We start from the raw sequence: 21282 nt of genomic DNA on the forward strand, positions 1-21282 counted from the left end.
TTGTTAAGTGATATGTTGAATAAAAATGAAAAATCAGGACCGATCTGGTCCCTTTGGATCTGTCCAGGCCCTTGGAGAATCTGAGCGTTCATGTAAAGGAGTTCAGCAGCATGTTGGATTAAATCAGTTCATGACTCTGTTGAACACGTCTGCAGTCAGTCTCACTGCAGCTCATCTTCATCGCTCTTCTCTCTCACAGAGGACGAGGGTGTGAAGTCGTGGGCCGTGTCGACGCCGAGCATCGCCGAATGTTCCTTCATTCATCTTAGGCCGTTGAATAACCAGAGAATGAACTGGAGCAGAAAGAAACACACTTCTGCTCACTGAACAGGAACATTTTACAAACCAAATGAGAGATCATGTTCACCTGTAACTGTACTTTTTACATGAACAGTTTGAGCTTCAGCAGCTGACTCAATAGGACATTAGAAATGCCACCGTGTATTATAGCCCCATGTTTCTGACAGACAGTAAAGTACTGATATCAATGACACTGATGGGATTTCAGTTCAGACAGTTTCTTGAAAAAAAAAAAATACAAACAAAAAAATAAAACCTTTTTTTTTTTCAATGTTTGCGCAGCACTGATTTAGTTGGTTGGGTTAGACTAGAATTTCTTAGGACCTGTTGGATGGTTTTCCATGAATCTTTATTGTGTCCAGAAGATAACTCGTATGGATCCATTCACCTTTGTTCATGAGCTTTACATCTGTGGTTTTGAAAGCGCTGCTTTTTTTGTATCACAGATTTCTTGGACAATATCTGTGAAAAAAAATTTGGCCCCCATCTTGTTGGATATTTGGATTTTTTACATGGGAGTCTATGGGGACTGACTCACTGCTGTCTCTGCTGGACATTAGAGGAACTGCAGGTGTTGGAGCTGCGGTGTTGGCTTCACATCTCAGTCATGAAGGTTGTCACTTGAGAAGGCTCCAGTGTTTAGGCTTCAGTTTAGTGGGAGAAGGTCTTGCTAGCAGGTGTACTCATTTGTGTATGCTGAAATTGGAAGATGGAAATTTAATCACAAATGGCTTGAAAATTATGATTCATAGTATTTATTTACTTTTCATGGGTAACTATCTCAGCTACAAGTTGGTTATAAATATTTTTTAAAGTAGCATTTAAAAGGTCTCTTATACCTGCAGACACCCTGTTTATGTATAAACGGTTCATTTTGACTATTGTCATTATAATTATGTTAGCACGCTATCATTAGGGCATCACCTAAAACAAGAGTTCAAATCTTAATCTTGTGTTTAGAATAGAATAGAATAATCCTTTAATTGTCCCACAAGGGGAAATTTGGTTGTAACAGCAGCCAGAAAGACACATATACAAACAAACAGTACACAGGACACAGAACAGAAACATACACAATTTTTCTTACATATTTACAATGGTTACTATAAACAGAGTACTGTAGCTATATGTGCGGCTAAGCATGTTTGAAGTGATGGTTTTATGTTTTTGGAGTAATTTTGATTTGTTTTTGTGACTGAATCCATGAATAGGTTTTGCAGTGGTGCTCTTTAGCTTGCTAGTAGTAGTGTACACTTTTTGAACTTGTTGACTGGGCTCTGAGCGACTCTACTCACGTTCATACACAAGCATGAGAGATAAACCCCATGAAAGCATCTCTATGACTGCAGGGAAGTCTTCTGGTGCTTTGCAGTTTGACCCACTATCTGAGGGAGACTGAGGGCTAAAACAACCGAGAGATATAAAGGCATAGGAGATATTAAGAAGATAGGATTAACAGTTTACCCTGATTTTTTTTCCCAGAGATGGAGCTCCATCAGAAATACATCTATCATTGCATTCGGATGGGATTAAAATCATCTCCCTGTGAAATCGGAGTCAAAAATCCTTCTCAGGGGGGATAACTCCAGGTCCAGTCAGCTAGAAATCTCCATAAATATACAGATATCAGATCACACATAGTCATGCATGATCATTAAAGTAATGCAGAGGTGGATATATTTTGATCAGGAGCTGCTTATCACTGATTTGAAGCCAATTGGGTTGAAACTACTTTATCTGCTTTCCTGATTCCTGTTTTTATCTTTGAAAGCAATGCTGATAAAATTTTGTAAGGATACTGTGACAGCTGCAGTCCTGTTCTCGACTGCCCATCACCATCAGATTTCCCATGATTCCAAAGCAACAAGCGGCCAGACCATCTCTGGGTGTGAAAACACATTTGGATACAGTCAATTTATGCATTGAGCTGTGAGGTGTGTGTGTGTGTGTGTGTGTGTGTGTGTGTGTGTGTGTGTGTGTGTGTGTGTGTGTGTGTGTGTGTGTGTGTGTGTGATTTCTCTCTCTCTGTACTGAGGCTGTGCAGATCCTTTTTGGTTGCAGAAACACTTCCTGAACTAAGGTCTTCGAGTATGTTTTTTAAATGATTCTTTAATGTTTTTAATAAATATAGTTATTAGTTTTAGCTTTACTGCTTTTCCTGTTTTTTAACTCTAAATGTGAGCTTAATTTGAAGACCATAGATTTATCTTGATATTGAATATAACTTACATAGAACAACATAGATAATGATAGATTGATCGAAAGATAGATGAATCTTTAGACAAATTTGTTTGAATTTATTTTGTTATAGCAGTGGAAGAATTACAGATAATTCATCTCTTTATAATACAATGTTTAGCGAATCCGTTTATTCACTTACTTAGAATTTATTTGCTTACTGTTGAATTTTAATAAATAATCATGAAATAATTATAAAATGCTTCCAGTTAAGTTCTCCAATAAAAGCTTAAAAGTTCTAAAAAAAAAATTGAAAATATATTTTTGAATGTTTTTTTTATTATTGAAAAACAAAGTGTTTGATGTTGAAATCCAAATAAAATCCAAAATAGTTATACCATAATTAAAGGGCAGCATGTATGAAGTCACAGAAACAACAACGATATTTGACCCTTAAATAAAATTACAAAATTATAAGAATTTCACGTTTTGAAATAAAATAATATATTAAAATAAATAAAAAATGTTAAGAAATAAAAGTATTCACTTCTTTTGTTTTTTGTTGCTGGTGCTGTTTTCAATGAAGGGCATATATATTTTTTTGTTGTAAGTTCGAACACATAAAAACAACATTAAGAAAAAAAAGAGTTAAGATAAAGTAAAAAGGTTATATATGATCACATATGACTTGAGTTAAATGTTTACTTATCAGGAATAAAAAAAATGTTGCAATTGAAAGTAGAAATTAAAATTTGGGAATCAATTAAATTTAAAAGAATTGTTTTATAAAAGTAATAGTAAACAAATATACATATAACAACTAAATAATGTTTTGTCATAACATAAATTAGAGATGGCACGATGCCACTTTTTTATGTCCGATACCGATATCATAAATTTGGATATCTGCCGAATCTGATATAGTGTATTTTTTAATCAATAAAACTGTTTTTTAAATATTTTGCTGCATTTTGTATAACTTCATACTCAAGTTTAAAAAAACAAAACAAAACACTGAAGCTATTCTGTTATACCTGTAGGCAAAAAATACACTGCACCCAAAATATTTCATAGTTCAGCAATACTGATCAATCTAATTTACTTAAACCTACTCCATCCTCCCTATTCTGGTATTTTAAAGAGTAAGCAGAAATACTAAACAACCTAACTAATAGGGTTGCCAACTCCCAGCGAAAAAAACAGGGAACCACCCCCCACCCTCCACCTTGTGATGACGTAATTAACTTTAATTTAATGCACGTGTAAAAAAAAAATGCACAGGAATCAATTATTTTTCTACAATATTTGAATAGATTCAATATCTTTTTTCAACAGAATTACAGACTGCACAGATGGTATCTTCCCAAAGGAAAAAGTATTATAGCTTACTAGGGCATATTAGACTTCATAGTTACTATATACAGTAATGGACTTCTATACATTTTACATCGGATTAAAACTTTGGGTGTAAGATTCAGATAATTATTTATTAAAAGCTAGACAATTTAAATGAGAATAAGAAAGAAAAGTATTTCTTTGTACCCCCCTTTTCCCTGTTAATGCCCTATCGGCCCCCCTGGCTAAACTTTGCTAGATCCGCCCCAGCACAGTTACCAGCCGTCAGCTACGTAGAAAAAGATCCTGCTGTAGAAAGTAATATTAAATCAATTCTAACAACAGCTTATCAAGCTTCAACGTGCTGATGTTGTTCAGCCGCTGGTTTCATCTTTCTGGTGCAAAGCGGGCCAAAAACAAACAAGAGAGATGGGAGTTGGGACAGAAAAGCCGATCAGCTGATCATTGATCAGTTTCATGATTGAAGCACATTTGATTGAAGCAACAGGCAAGGGAGGGAGAGAGAAGAGGCAGTAGCTCCATATATCGGTTGTTAAGCTTAATGTGGGAATCCTTTACAAACATTCAGAGATGAACTTACACACTTGCTTTACTTCTCTCTGGGATAACTTTCTTGGAGATGAAATGCCGGTTTGGTAACGAGGCTCCAAATGCTCAACCAGACCACCGACAGGTCTTGCATGCCACAACCGCTCTATCACATGACGCATACTGCTCTGACGTGCTATGGTTATGAGCTGAGTTACGCCATGTCGCAAGTTTTGTGAAGTGCTTTTGTGATATTTAATGGATCAGATTACATTTTTTATTGCTCTCCGATATCCGGTACAGTAATTTAGGTCAGTATCGGACCGATACCAATACGTAATATCAGATTGGTCCATCTCTAATATAAATAAAGGACCAAATAAATACATAAATAAATGATAAACATAAATGACCACAACAAACAACTCTAAGAAAAAAAATAATAAATAAAAGGGTTATGTGATAAGGTAATATGGGAAAAATAAAAACAGAAGCAACACATTGCTAGCTTCAGCTGTTTGACTTCACTGTACTTTCATTCAAATATATTCATATAAAATAGATTTTACAGTCCTGCTAATATAAAATCCATACTTTGTACATCTACTAATTAAATAGGTATTTTTATGTTTAATAACCTACAGAGAAATTTGTCATTCCTGGGCCTCCGTCAATGGGCCTGTCAGATTTTTTTTCAGGCGTTTTTAGTCTCTTAGCTCAGCTTTTTCACTGTGAGATGCGGTAACTATGGCAACCACGGATAACTTCAAATTAGTGGTGGATGAAGAAGCCCTCCAGGTTAGCAGGATGTTTCACAACTCCAGCCTCTTCTCTCTGTGCATTACTCCTACTGAGTAACGCCAGACATACAGGACTCATGAATACACAAATACACACACACACACACACACACACACACACACACACACACACACACACACAAATGAAACAACACATCCCAGCTTTAAATAGTCCAGAGGGCAATGAAGCTGCTGGAGCGTTAAGAGCGAGCGCCCAAATGTCATTGTTCTCATCTTAATGTAAAATTTCACGTGTAGAGTTGAGCCTGTGTGAGATGGGGAGGGAAGTGGCATCAAATCATTTCCTTCATTTCATTTTAAACCTTTCCAGACATAAATCCTCAGAAACAGCAGAGCCTTAACCGACTCGAACCAATCCATGATCATTTCACTGAATTTCAAAGCAAAGCATCAACAAAACAGGACAGGCTGGGTGCCCTGACACCAAAAACCAACCAAAGAAAAACACAACCCGCACTCCTCCTAACAGGAGAGAAGCAAATCCTCCAGCTCCTCCTAGTGGAGAATAGTGAGATCGACCAGAGCACCAACAAAGCCCAGATGAAAAGCCTTTTCACCATGTTTTCAAATTTTTCACAACATTTTAAAATTATTGTATTATTGTTTATTTCATTGTGAATAAAACAGCTGCTGCTTCAGAAATGTTTGGGATTTTATCAATCATTTAACCCTTTTCTGGAACAGTTTTTATGGGATTATTACAAACAAGATGGTTTGTGGCTAAATCTAAAGACAACAATTGTACCTTTAAGCTGTCCCTCTGATGGACTCATTTATAATCCTGTCCATCCTGCTCACTCCTCACTCTGAACATCTTCAGCTCGGCCTCCTGTCTTTGTGTTAGTGTGCATAAATTGCTCCGTTAGTCACTATTAAATACAGGATTAAATTGTTGGCACAGTTTCAGTCAGAGGTTTTAAAATACTCGTTCATGTGAGCCAAACGCTCAGCTGCAGACTACTTTGTGATGTCATGAAGGGCAGATATTAATAATGCCTGGAGCTTTCTTTAGGTGCCTTCCCAGCTTTGACAAATGTCCAGCTAGGGTAAGCACATTTACTCAGGGCCTTCTGATATGATGTTTTTCTTATTCCCTGGCTGCTGTGTCTGTGGGGATGGTGTTTGCCCTGTGTTGTAGCATCCTGATGACACCCAGTTTGTACCCCAGTGGATAATGAGACTCAAACCTTAAATACTGATCCGTATGCATAGGTTTACGGTAAAAATAAACCTTTAACTTTACCCCATTAATGATTGACATTTCACAGTCTAAGAAGGCTAACCTGCTACTTTTCATATCCTGCATGGTGAACTCAATATGTTGGTCCACCAAGTTAATGTCATCAATAAATTGTGGTACAACCTGAGATTTGATTTTCACCCAGATGTCATCTGCATACCTGAACCAATGACTTAGTAGTGGTGGTCCTGTTACTGAGGTTGGGATCATCCTGCAATCTCTTACGGACTACTGACACTGCTACAGTGACTGGAACACAAGTGAAGAGAGATGTAACATTGTACAAGACCATTGTTTCATCTCCCTCCATAATGACATCTCTTACCTTGTCAACAAAATCCAAGGTGTTCTGGACTTGGTGTTCACAGCTGCCTACCAACGAGTTGAGGATCAAAGCCAGAAACTTTGAGATGTTATAGGTGACCGAGTTGATCATACAGACAATTGGTATTAAAGGTACACCCTGATTATGTATCTTTGGTAAACCATACAGACTTGGTGTAGCTTCCTCTGGATATAGCCTGTGGTATGTGGTCCAGTCAATAGCTTTGTCTTGTTCTAACTGCTTCAGACAACCCCTCTCTTCCTGTAACTACTTCCTGGGTCTCATTTCAGGGGCTCATAAGTATTTCTCATGATAGTCTTTCTGGTTTAGCAAAACTGTGCACCTACCCTTGTGAGTGCCTTCCTCTCCTTTATGCTCATGTTGGATGCTAAGGGCTCTGCATTGCTTAAAGTGGCCTTTGATGGTCTTTGATCAGTGGTTGTCAATCAATCGTCATGACAATTTGCATATTAATAATCATGAAACTGACCTCACAGCCTATTGTTAGTCAGTGGTGCTAGTTTCAGTCATTTTGCAAATGTGGTGTTTATAAGGTTGGGGAAACCTGCAGTCAGTTTCTCCCACTGAAAATGCTACGTCCAAATGAACAGAATCAACTTTTTGGCAATCATATAAAGGATTATTTTAAACTGTGAATCAAAGATGGTCACTCATAGTGGACATAAATGCGACCATCTTTGAACAGAGTCCGTGGTTTACGACACCAACTGTCTGCCATCTATAATCCAGTTTTGAGATCCCTTCCCAGACGCCTTAATGCCCACTCACATCCTGGGCCATCTGACCTCAGGAAATCACATGATAGGGGGCGGATAGGTTTCACAATGAGCGCACCCGAAAACTTGGTTGATTGTGACCGACACCCGTCTTCACACCTTGGCTCATGTGATTAGGTAGAGGATCATTAGGGGGTCCATTGTCCCTCTTGGTGGGTTACTCCCACAGAGCTTTAATCTGGGACTCTCCACCATTTGACCCTAGAACTGAAGAAGCTTCTCGGATGAGAGGCGAAACGTCTTCAAGCAACTTAAAGAAGTCCAGACGCTTTTCTTTCCAAGCTCCTTAGACCACAGTAAACTTTGTCTCGACCCACTAACTTTTCACTGAATCCTCTTCCTGCATATTCAGAGCTGAGATCCCGAGGATTACTGGTATTTTAAAGAAACTAAGGATGAAGCTATAAGAAGCGTTCACTCTGAATGGCAGAATGTTGTTATTGTTACGTAACACATGTCTGCAAAGGACAGTGGTCTCAGAGCCTATGTGGTTGAAAGGCCGTCTGCTTTGGTGGGATTCACACTGTGCTGTGGCGTCTCAGCTCTGTGAGTGTGAGGTTAGTGGGATGAGATTAAACTCTCCTTTCAAATCTCAGTTTAGCCTTTTATTTAAACCTGCAGTTTCCTTTCAGAGTGTATTCGTAGTGAAGACTTCACACGCTTTGAGTTCAGGACTGATGTGTTTATTTGGCAGCTGGGTGGGGGTGGGGGGTGTTGTCAGTCGTGGTAACACCTCGTGACCCTCTTGGAGAGCATTTGTTGAGGGAAAGTGTAGGAGGAAGGTTTTCCTGCCTGCTGGATTTGGCTGCTGCATATGCTGCAGTGGATTACACTGATCCAACTTAATGCCTCAGACGTGCAATCATAACTACAGGAGCTGCTGAGGGCACAGCCGTGGACGCTCGCAGCACCATCTGCTGCCACTGCTGGTGGATTAACTTCGAGGAAGATGGTGTAAGGTGGGGGTGGAGGCACATGCAGACCCTGAGCTGTCGACCACCCTGCAGAAGCCCTCTTACTCTCAGCTTCTTTCCTATCCACACAAACCCTCACACACTGGTTTATAATCTGTGGAGTAAAAAATCTGACAAAGTTCCATTTCTCCCTCCCGGTTTAAACATTCATGCACAATCAAGGACACACAGAAGATACAACACAAAGAGGAAACTAGCTCGCCACCAAGCTAACATTGTTAGCTGGCATTAGCTGAAGTTAGTTTATAGATTGCAGACTGTTAGACTTGATGGATAGCATTAAGTACCTGCTACCTGCAAATAATCATGCGCATTTAGGCGGTAACTGTAACGGAATACTCATATTTTGAATTTTAAATATATAACACTGGTACATGTATTCTGTAACTCCCCAACACTGACCATGAAGCAGGTTCAAAATACCCAGGATCTATTTTCCTTATCTGGATTCACTTAAACTAACTGCTAATCTGAAATCCCATGCAGGGGGTTATCAATGTGATAAAACTAACCAGTGTGTATTCATCTATGTGTGTGTGTGTGTGTGTGTGTGTGTGTGTGTGTGTGTGTGTGTGTGAATGTGAAAACAGTAAAAGCCCTGAATCTGAAAGAGCTGCTGTATTAATAAAGTTTATTTGAAGCAAGAAGGAAGGTGCCAGTTACCACAGTCTGAGAGTAAAAATAAAGACAAGCAGACTGTGTGCAAATGTGATATAAAGTCCAAATACAAGCAGATGCTGTGATTTAGGATCAGATGTTGATTCTTGTAGAATAGTAAATATTGTTTGTGGCCAAAACGAAACATCAGGAATAAAGTTTCTCTCAGAATCTAAATTTCTAACTGAAGCTGTTCTTTAAACCCCAGAAAAAAACCTTCAGACCCTCTGACTGTCTGCATTCTGAGCTCTCAGGAATCTTCAGGGATGGTGACCTCATTGTGCAGGAATCTGATTGGTCAGTGATTTCCTGCCTGTTGGTCTCTGATCTGGAGAATAACCTGCTGTGGAGCACGTTGGGCCTGCAGGATCAGTTACTGTAAAGCTAAATCCTGCATTAAGGTACAGGATAACATATCCACATCTGCAGCCAATTTATTATCCCCAATTAACCCAACATGCAGGTCTTTGGACTGTGGACCTGGAGATGACCCACTAAGCTACAGGGAAAACAAGCAAAGTCAAAGAATGAACCCAGCTGGGGTTTGAACCAGCAACCTTCTTCCTGTGAGGGGACAGTGGTGGCAAAATTATAAATTTGATCCTTTAAATTTGACAGTTGTGTCGACTCAGCTCAGTTTGCTACAGCTAATAAAACAACTTTTGCAGTTATACAAAGACCCCACCCCACCCTCCCATCCAGGAGGATTAGCTTTTTTTTCTCTGTAGTTGCCACAGCAGCATCCTAAGTAAGTACCACCTGTTTGGCCCAGATGTGGCCTGGTATCAACAGCTGATTTTGCACAACATTTGGCCTCATTGATTGGTGGATTTAGCTGCATCAACTCAGGCACACAACCTCTTTATATCAGCCAGATATCATGTTTGTTGTGTCACATCTGGCTCATTTGCTATAACTTGGCCAACAGTGCCATAAGCAGCCTGGATTAGGCCCGAATGTGTCTGCTGACTGAGACACAGCAGAGTGTTTATTTTGGCATGAAGTGGAATATGCTTTGTGGATATTTTCTAGTTTTTCTATTCTCCCCACACTAACACATCCCATATTCTTGTTTATGTGTCCACAGAGAGTTTAAGCCCTGCCCTCCAACCATCAGGAGAGTCGATCCGACCACAGGAATCCCCTCCATCAGGAAACGCCAACAACTAAAAACCTGCTGCTGTGCTTTGAAAATCAGCATCATCCACCCTTTTTAGAACTCTGTGCCTTCAACCAAAACTCACCAGTGATACTTCTGAAGCTTTCTTTTTCTTTTTTTTAACTTTTTTTCTTTTTTCAAGCAGGACTCAGAGGACATATCTGCCTGATGAAGGAGGGCCCGGGATCCTGCTGCTGTCTCTCTGAAGAAAAAAAAACAATAAAACCCGACATGCAACGTTTCAATCATTTTAACATCCCACCGTGTTCTTTTTTTAATCAACCAACTGTGTCAGTGATTTACTTCATATCGGAAGAAATCCCTTGCTGTGCAATATCATTGATATTTACGTGAAGCTGTTATGTGGATGTAGACTTTGGATGAACTTTTTGGTTTATTTTTGTAATGATGTTTTCCTGATTTCTATTTTTCTAAAACGGTGTAAGAGAGATGAGGGGATACAAACAAAAAACAAATTTTAACAAAGACGGGACCTTCACTTGTTGGTAAAAAGGGTGTTTAGTTTTCCTTAAATCCTCCCCTTCCTGCTGTGACCAGGGCCAAAGCCATAGCCTATCTCAGATAACAATGGACGAAGCATTTCAAATGACCAGTGTCCCTAACAGCATTCAGGGTCTCACATTCTCACGTGTCAGCTCATCTTAGCTGTTTGTTTCCTGTTTTTTTCAGGGCCTTGAATCCGAAGTATTTAGTACTCCCTACCTTTGTGTGGCCTGTTTTTCTTGCTGTTATTTTGTACTTCCTCCTACATATCAGTCAAGCAACTTTAAGTGGCATGATTATGTGTGCCTGTAGAGAGAGACATGAATGAGTGTCTTCTTTACAAATTGGACATAAAGTACTGTAAACTTTCAAATATGTCACAGAATAATGGCTGGATAACAAATCCATGAAACAGGGATCTAGTGGTTTAAAAAATGTGGAGTCAATTAGTTAAGTGTCTAAAATACAAATGGTTTTTCTAGAATAACCCTTTATTTGGAAGCATACTCAACAAAACCACCCATTCAAACTTTAATTTTTCTATGAGCTTTATAAAAAATGAAAAAAATAAACTAACTTTACCAGCAATTACAGATTTCAAGGGTTACATGACAGCTTATCGATTATATATTTATTATTTACAATTATATATTTATTTTTAAAATTATATAAATGAGTAGTATCTCTACAGGGCAGCCAAGTCAACTAAGCAAAGGATTGGAGCTGGTAGTTCCTATAAAACTGTCCACACCCTAAACATCTCAGTTAAGTGTGTTCGTCTCCTTTGGATGCTTTATAAATGTGATAAAACTGAAATATCTTTGGATTTCAAGTGAATTTGCAGAACAACGGGAAAACAAGGCTCCTGCTGCTTTTTGGAGACTGAAATGTTGATGTTGTATTAAACTGGCATCCTAAAGGATTCTAAAATGTCATTTTGTCAGATACCTCACATAACAGCACACACACACCAAAACAACACTTTGTGTGTAAATGACCATCGCCAGGAGCTGTGACAGGGCAGCACAAGTTGACATCCAGTTCAATATTTTATCAAGCAAATCTTCATTTTCTGACCTATTTAATTTTATATAAAAAAGGCTTTCTGTAACATTAAAGTTCCAGAGTGTAAAATATCACCACCAGAAGTCAGCAGATTGCAGACTGCAGTCAACTGAGTTCTGTTTTTTTTGCGTCTTGCAATTCAAGTACATACCTAGCGACCGTGGCCACTGTAGGACAAACAAATTTTAATCAGCCAAGAGATATCTAAAACATCACATAATGGCTGTAGTTAAAACACTGTAACTAATATATTATATAATAAAATAATATCCAAACTATTTTTAACATGTTTGAATAATATTAACACTTAGCAATAAATCAGAAAAATTAAAAATAAATGTTTCACTTAAATATTTTATGTTTTTATCCCTGAGACACCTCAAAGCTTTAGTTGCTGTTCATCTGTAGTGAGTGTACCCAGAGAGCAAAGTCACTCCAGACCAGGTCAGCCCTAGATTTTTTTTCCCTATCTTTGTCAATCCACTGTTTACCTCAGCTGTCAATGCCGGGTGAGAAGCATCCAAATCTATTTTGTCTGGAAGAGGCTGATAAACTTTGTGAAAGAAGTCAGACACAAGTCAATGTGTTAGTGAAGATCACTTCTGTCTGATAACAGTGATAACTGAGGTGACTTGTTGAGTATAACAACAACTCAACTTATATAAATAGTTTCTTTTTAAGATACTTTGTTGAAGTTAGACTTATATTTTGTGAGACGAACTATTTAAAGCCATCTTTGAAAACCAAAACCTCAAAATTAAGTAAGTAAAATTTTATTTATATAGCACCTTTCAAGACAGAGATCACAAAGTGCTTCATAAAGAAATGCCAGAGCATTTACAACAAAAAAGACAAAAAAAAGTTAACCAAACACAAAGATTAGTTTTTAGTTGTTTTTTTTAAAAGAGACTACAGAGACTACAGTGTCCACAGATCTCAAGGTCAAAGGTGGAGAGTTCCAGAGTCTGGGGGCCACAGTGGCAAAAGTTATGTCTCCCTTAGTTCTCAGCCATGCTACTATATAAGCTAAGATTCAAAGATAACTAAATGTTTTACAGAAAATAAGCTCTGTCTGTAAAGACTACGAGCCAGAAAACTTGAAACTTAACTGGGAAAGCTTTAATAAATCCAATTTTAAACATCATCTATAACACCATCTCCAGTTACTGGATTTAAAAGGTGTTCTGTCCCATATAACAATAAGAACTTGTACCTCTTCTCACTTTAACTTTGATTTGATCCATAAGTCATTCCACAGGCAGAACAGGTCAGCTAACATTGGCCAACCACCACAGCCGACTGAGAGAATAATCAAAATATGAGCACAGATTTTCACTCAGCACTTTTGGAAAGAAGATACTGCAGAGATGTGATATATGGTTTATAAACTCTAAGATTATATTAGCTTGTTGTATATCAATCCTTACAAATGTGATGTACAGTGGTTTATAGTTTGCATCTAAAAGATAGATATGAAATCCTGATATGAAGCCTCCAGCTGAGCGTGCTCATGCTTGACCAGAGAGCAGATGTTTACCGGGCTAGAGGTGACAGGAGCTAAAGGGCTGGTTTCAACAGATTTCTGTACAACAGGGCGTCTTTGTTTGAGGTTCTTTCTCAGTCTTCCTGAGTCTTCATTTTTAAGACCCAGAAGGTTTCTTTATTTTAGTGTGAAGAAGTTTAAATACATACTGAAAATATTCACATTTAATAAAGCATCCATTTATAAAACTGAGGAACCGCCTCAGATGTTTAATAGAAGGAATGCGTCTCTGTGTTTCCACATAAAACTGGTAAAATGTCGTCACAGAAAAATACTGCTGTGATGAATCAAAGAAACTCATCAGCAGGTTCTTGTGTTTAACCACCTTAGTTTGGCTTACAGTGGCGGGCCATGAGTGATGCCTTTGTCACTTAGAAGGCTGCACCACTGAGGAGGATCAGTAATGATGATTATTAGTCATTTTTGACAACTTGCAACATGCTGCATACTGGTGCAATGAAAAGTCCCAAACTTACACCACTCTTCTTCACATGTTTTTGTACTCTGTAAAGTTATCCATTGAGCCCTATTTAGGTGTGCTGGATCTGGCTCTCAGGGAACCCATTAGAACTAAACATTTGAAGCTGACACTTCAGTAGAAATCTAGAATATTTCCATTTGAAAAAAGCAGTCTTGAGATTGAACATTATACTCAGGCAGGTTCAATTAAAGGTAAAATAAGGTGTAGACTTTCAAATATTTAAGAAAGATAATGTGGAATAATAAATATGTTTAGAAGTGGAAAAAAGTAAAAATATATAGGAAAACTACAGCCTGACAATCCAGCAGATAACTTCATATACCAGTGAAACCTGTCACCAGTGGATAAAAATATCATTTCTTGAAAGATGATGGTTATTAATCTTCTATTGAAGATAAAAGCCTGAAATTACTCAGAAACATCTTCATATTGTATATAAAAGATGGGAATCATAGCTGGTGGTACAGTCCAGCCTATGGCACCAGGTTGTGGGTTTGGATCTCTTAGTTGGAGGAGTCAGATCTCTGGGCTAAATGTGGCCCTGTCTGTAACTTGGACACTAATTTGGACCAAACTGTTATTTCTTTTCTGATTTTTATGTCCAAATGCTAGAAAATTAAGATGAGTTGAAGCTGTAAATTTGATTTTCTGTGGTAAACAAGTTGCCTCCAAGGCTGGAAGTGAAAGCCATCTTTAACATTTTGGTACTTTTGAAATTATTGACTCAGATGAGCTAGGACACAAAATCTGGGTACATGTGTCTGCTTTTATTGTGAAACACTAGAGGAATTCCTTAGTTTTTACAAATAAACAATAACCATGAGTGAACTAGGATGAAGAAACCATGAGAAAAACAGGCCTGTTTGAGATTTTACAGTACTTCCTGTTTTGTTGTCTCTGCCCTGCTCTCTGTAGCTGTGAACTGTGCTCTATCAACCCTTGAAGCTGCTAACTCTGTACTGTGTAGATCGGAGATGTCGGAGATGTCCAACCTTACCCTAAAGTCCTACAAGCATCCTGCATTAGCTCTCCTTATACCTCTTTCACACACAAACACACACTGCTCATTATTAGAATCAGTTGCAATTTATCTTATTCAGTTTGATTCAGTTTGTGCCTCTCAAGGAATTTTTATTCTCTGACTGCCGAACTGAACAATCTTACTTATGTCACGTGATATTCCTGCTTTAATTCATAAAACAGGCGTTGATGAATAGAGGTGGTGCAGACAGTCCTCTATAGGTTTAATCAGATGGTGTACACGTGAGGACTGATAGGCACCTATCAGTAACTTTTGCACATACCTGCTCCAGTTTTGTAAATTTCGTTTTATGCTGACATCATAAGTAATTGTTACCTTCAGTAATCATCATTATTTCCATTTAGGATCTGATAATGGTGTTTTATTAGGACCACAGAGATTTTTCTCCGGGAGATCTGATTTCCAGAGATGAAGCTGCATCAATCTTTTATTCACAGTAATTCAAACTATTTTAGCTCCTAAAATTATTACTGTATTTTTCGGACCATAAGGCGCACTGGATTATAAGGCGCATTAAGCGAAACAAAACAGTCAGATAAGTCAAACTTTATGCAACTCATTCTTCTTCCTTCCTCAACTTCCGTACCATTGATTCATTAATGCTGAATCCTTTTGCAGCTGCTCTATTCCCATGTTGTTTCAGTATATTAATGACTAACCTTGTATTGTCGATGGATTATCTCAGTTGTTCTTCTGACTAATGTTTGGTCCGTTTACAGCATCCTGCCATGCGATTGCATTTGTCGAAATCATCAGGAACCCTTACGTTAACTTTTATTGAGTGGAAAAAAGTTAGCATTCATCCTCCAGCCTCACTGATTTTATGTTATGCTAACATAACTGTGTCGCTAGCGATCACGTAGCACATCATTATATATCAGCTAGCCCACCTTCAGCAACCCTACAAAAGTCACTGCTGTTTACTCTTCTGTCTTCATTTATGTTGGAAGTGATAGCAGAGCTGTATGTTTTAATTTGTTTCAGAAATCTCTCAGTCAGAACATGGTATATCATGTTTAGACGGAAACTAGCGAGCTAACTTCCTGCTAACTTGTAACTCCATTAAATTTAATAAATTCTGTCATCATGGATGCCTTAATTGTTACGCCTGGTAAAGCAGCAACGCTGATCATTTTATTAAAGATGAGAGAATTTAGACAGTTTTTTAAATCTCAGTGATGCCGCAGTGCTCGTTTGACTTTGGGACCTGAAGCAGATGGAGTTTTGGACCCAGATTACTCTGCAAGGCTCCTGACTACAGTAGCCGTAATGCTCTGGTGCGGCTTCGTAGCTGACCAAAGTCGTAGTAAAAAATTTTTTTGACCAATTTTTGAGCGCCGCGCACCACATAAAATCAGTTCAAGGTCAGTAAGCACAACCAGAATTCATACATATGGCGCACCGAATTATAAGGCCCACTGTCGATTTTTGTGAAAATTAAATAATCATGCTTTTTATTCACGGTTTTATATGCAAAACGCAACATTTGGTTAAACAACTTATCTCAGCTGTTTTCTTTGAATATCTTTTTTAATGTGTTTCATGCAGAGATTAAAAAATTACAGTCAAATCAAAGCCATCTGAAACATATATTTCACACCACTTCCCATTAACCTGAAAATGCCAGTGTCTGTAAAATCATGAATCAATCTTAAACTAAACTAAATTTAAAGATTTTCCAACATAAAGCTTTCCGTTTGGGTGATGTTTTGTAACAATAACTTTATGGTTTCATCTGCTTTTTGTTAAGTTAGAGTTAGCATAAAGACATTTATAGGAATCTTTTTTTTTTTTTATTTGAATGGCAATCTTTTTATCTGCACTTGTGATAAAACCCCTCAGAGGCACAAACTGATGCTCGTGGCTCGCACATTTTGCAGCATTTTGGACATTTTCCAACACGTCTGAAAAAGTGACTTTGTGTTGGAAACCTGCAAAGTTTTCTTAGTGCATGACTTTGACTGCATTAGCCCAGCAGTCGTACAAACCTGGGGATGTTGTGTTGTACTGGCAGTAGTGGAATTAGTTTCCGTCTGTGTGAGTGTGAAGCTGCTGCCCTCCATCAAGAACCTTTACTGACACCTCTCCCAAATACAGCGCTGCCAAACTGGTCTGAATAAGCCAAAAGTTTCTGTGTGTAGAAGTGGTTTAAGTGTTTCACATGTTAGACCTCCATCCATCAATGTTACATCGTGTTTTTAACTAAAAGAATCCTGTTTGTTAAACTGTTGATAATATATGCAGAAGAATTATGAAATAAACAGAAACTAACTGGAATCTGCTGCTTGGCTGCTTTTCACTGTTCTTCCACTTGGTGGCGCTGTGAATGAATTTTCTGCATTTCAAATAGACTTGCCTGTACGAAAGTCTCTTAATGTAGAGCGGCCACATCACTGTAGTTACTTATTTAATACCATTGCACCGATTCTTTGAAGTTAGTTTTTGGACCCTGCACAGCACACAGAAAGTATTTTAATTTAATTCAGTTCTATTTTATTTATATAGCCTCAAAGTACAACAACAATCAACTCAAGGTGCTTTATGTTGTAAGGTAAAGACCCTACAATAATACAGAGAAAACTCCAACAAATACATATATATAAATGCATAATGAGTGAAAAAATGAGTTGAGAAGCGACACCCAGTGCATCATGGAAATCCCCCAGCAGCCTAGACCTATTGCAATCATAACTAAGGGAGGATTCAGGGTCACCTGATCCAGCCCTACCTAAATGCTTTAGCAAAAAGGGTCTGTCTTCTCAGTCCAAACTGGAAGATCATTCTACAGAAGAGGGGCTGAAAAGAAGAAGACTCTCCCTCCCATTCTACAGGGTGGGCCATTTATATGGATACACCGTAATAAAATGGGAATGGTTGGTGATATTAAAGTCCTGTTTGTGGCACATTAGTATATGTGAGGGGGCAAACTCCTCAAGATGGATGGTGACTATGGTGGCCATTTAGAAGTCAGCCATCTTGGATACAACTTTTGTTTTTTCAATAGGAAGAGGGTCATGTGACACTTCAAACTTATTGGTAATGTCACAAGAAAAACAATGGTGTGCTTGGTTTCAATGTAACTTTATTCTTTCATGAGTTATTTACAAGTTTCTGACCACTTATAAAATGTGTTCAATGTGCTGCCCATTGTGTTGGATTGTCAATGCGATATAAATCACAAAAATGTAACATTTTCTGTAAATTCTGTGAATCTCGGGCAGCTCGACTTGCAGGAAGTGTTTCCAGCTGCGCGTCATGTAGCTGGAGTCGAGTGTTTTAACAGATGCATGAAGCTATACATTTTTAGACATAAGTTGTAACAGCCGCTGTTTTCTTTGTGAGTATTTATTACACAGCGTGCTGCGGGGAAAAGCCTGTTCTAACGTTTGATTCTAAGGGTTTTTTTAGCACCTGGCGGCTCTTTTTTACTTCTCATCCGTAAATAATCTGCTCTTTCACATGATTCAGTTTATTTTGAAAAGTCTCAACAGGATCTTGAGCTTTATTGTGAAAAGTTTATGTGGAACATAAACAAGCGGACAGGCGATGGTGTTACCGTCGTTGTTGCTAACCAAAACGCATAAAAACAGGCGCTTGTCCGTCCGTAGTGTGGTTATATTAAATATAAGAGAAAGAGAGAACTTTAAGAAATTAATATAGCCACTACAGTGACCATCAAAACGATGAAAAAATATTGCCGTAAACAGTTTATTTTGCGACTCCATGAAACAACGACAGCGTAAAATGAAATGATAGACATTTTTATATCGTCATCTGATATATATCGTTATATCGAACAGCCCTACCATATACCACACCAAACCATCACTTTTGTTGGTCCAACAGTCTTGGAGGGATCCATCCAATGTGGGTTAGTGTCAGACCAAAAGCGGTGGTTTTGTTTGTTAACTTCACCATTCACATAAAAGTTTGCCTCATCACTGAACAAAATCTTCTGCGTGAACTGAGGGTCCTGTTCCAATTTTTGTTTTGCCCATTCTGCAAATTCTGTGCGCCGATCTGGGTCGTCCTCGTTGAGATGCTGCAGTAGCTGGAGTTTGTAAGGGTGCCATTTGTGAGTAGCTAATATCCGTCGAAGGGATGTTTGACTAATGCCACTCTCCAGTGACATGCGGCGAGTGCTACGCTGTGGGTTCTTGCTGAATGAAGCTAGGACAGCCACTGATGTTTCTTCATTAGTGACAATTTTCTTGCGTCCACATTTTGGCAAATCCAACACTGAACCAGTTTGGCGAAACTTAGCAAGCAGTTTGCTGACTGTAGCATGAGAGATGGGTGGTCTCGTAGGGTGTCTTGCATTGAAATCTGCTGCAATGACCCGGTTACTGCGTTCACCAGATATCAACACAATTTCGATCCGCTCCTCACGTGTTAACCTCTTCGACATGTCAATGGCTGTGAACAAAGAGAAACTTGTAAATAACTCATGAAAGAATAAAGTTACGTTGAAACCAAGCACACCATTGTTTTTCTTGTGACATTACCAATAAGTTTGATGTGTCACATGGCCCTCTTCCTATTGAAAAAACAAAAGTTGTATCCAAGATGGCCGATTTCTAAATGGCCACCATGTTCACCACCCATCTTGAGGAGTTTGCCCCCTCACATATACTAATGTGCCACAAACAGGACTTTAATATCACCAACCATTCTCATTTTATTATGGTGTATCCATATAAATGGCCCACCCTGTACAATACTAATTGTTTACCTACTGACAAACATTTCAAGTTCAACTAAATGAAAAAACAATTTGTGGTAACCTTAATATGATTAAAAATAATTAACAACACTTTTTGTAATGATGTTAAAATCAGCCCAACTTTTATTTTCAAACGCAACAAAGTATAACAACCAACATACTGGACACTGTTGTGCTGAACAACAAACAATTATATTGCCATCACTGTTATAATCTTACAATGAAACAAAGTCTCAGATTTAATTATTCTGAAACTAGGTTTAGGCCTACCACAAGTTTGTTTTGTACTTACATTACTTATATAATCAAAATAAAAAATATTTATTGTTCTGTCACAAGTGAAGTCTCTAATATAAACAACACATTTGTTTTTCATTCCAACACATGAGCTGGAATGTTGTATCATTTTAAGGATGGCTTGTTTCCAGTTCAGGCATTACTGCCTGAATGACTGTCATGAATTTAGGTGATCCAAATGTAAGTGCAGAAGAAAGTCTTTAACTTCCCTTAAGTACAGTGGCAGTGGATGTGGGTTGGAGATGCAATGAGCTCGAACCTGCAGGCAACCATCTTCACTGACCACACCATCTGTGACGGAGGACTCGTCTCTCCTGGTGTCCTGCAAGCAAACAATCATATTTTTTGGAACACGAACTTATTTGCTTTCTTAAAACATTTTTTTCTGCATTTGGTATAGAACAGACTCAAATTTAGACAATCTCAGACTCCCTTCCCACCGGAGAGGTGACATTCAATGTCCCACTTGTCAGTCTGGATAGCCCTGACCCCCACCCAACATAGAATATTGTCATGAAAGCATCATTTTAAAAAGGGCTATGCAAACATGGTCTATAACTTTCATTCTAATGATCTGCAAAATGATTTGGGCACAAAACAAATTTTGCTGTTCGAAAACTTGCAGACTATATACAGTGTAGACCCTCTAAGCCAGACCTTCCCAAAGTGTGGGGCCCGCCCACTGGGGAGGGGGGGCGGGCGCAAAGCCATTGCGGGGGGGGGGGGGGGGGGGCGGTATTAAAAGGAAAAACAAAACAACAAAAAAAACCGCTTGGACACTGCTAGCATAATGGACAGGTTTTTGACGGGTCACACAAATGCAAAGCAGGAGATGAAGCATCGCTGAATATGTTTCCAAACCAACTTCATTCTAAGCCAAAGACTAGAAAATATGGTGAAACATATCTTCCCTTTGGCTTCACCTGCACAAGTGCCAAGGTAGGTCTCCCCTGCAGAATTGGTTTTCCCTTCGTCGGGAGCGCACGCCGGGCTGGGTTTTTCAAATCACGGACAAACAGTATCCCACATTCTTGATTTTTAGTTCACAAACACTTCTTGTAATGACTAACTACTCCTGACATTTTGGAGATGTTAGCTCTTTATACAGTAAAGTTACAGTGGGATACAAATAATATCAGGCTGATTCTGCCACAATTTGTTCCCCCAGTTCAAATCCCGGACAAACAGTATCCCACAGTTGTTTATGTTTTTAAACCCATTTTGCACAGAGAGGCATTTTTTGAAAAATGTATTGATAGCAATGTTGAATATTATTACACAGGAAAAAAACA

At 38.5% G+C, this 21282-nt stretch overlaps 1 protein-coding gene across 1 annotated transcript in view; it reads left to right on the forward strand.

Moving 5' to 3' along the window:
- The window catches only part of LOC120744111 (potassium voltage-gated channel subfamily A member 1), a 42581-nt gene extending 29504 nt beyond the window's left edge, over positions 1-13077 (forward strand). The window contains exon 2 of the mRNA XM_040048255.1: positions 10264-13077. The gene's annotated coding sequence lies outside the window, so the exon portion shown is untranslated. The remainder of the gene's footprint in view (positions 1-10263) is intronic.
- The last annotated feature ends 8205 nt before the right edge of the window (positions 13078-21282 follow it).

Source organism: Simochromis diagramma, unplaced genomic scaffold (genome assembly GCF_900408965.1).
Source record: "Simochromis diagramma unplaced genomic scaffold, fSimDia1.1 OVJJ01000557.1, whole genome shotgun sequence".
NCBI classification, from domain to species: domain Eukaryota; kingdom Metazoa; phylum Chordata; class Actinopteri; order Cichliformes; family Cichlidae; genus Simochromis; species Simochromis diagramma.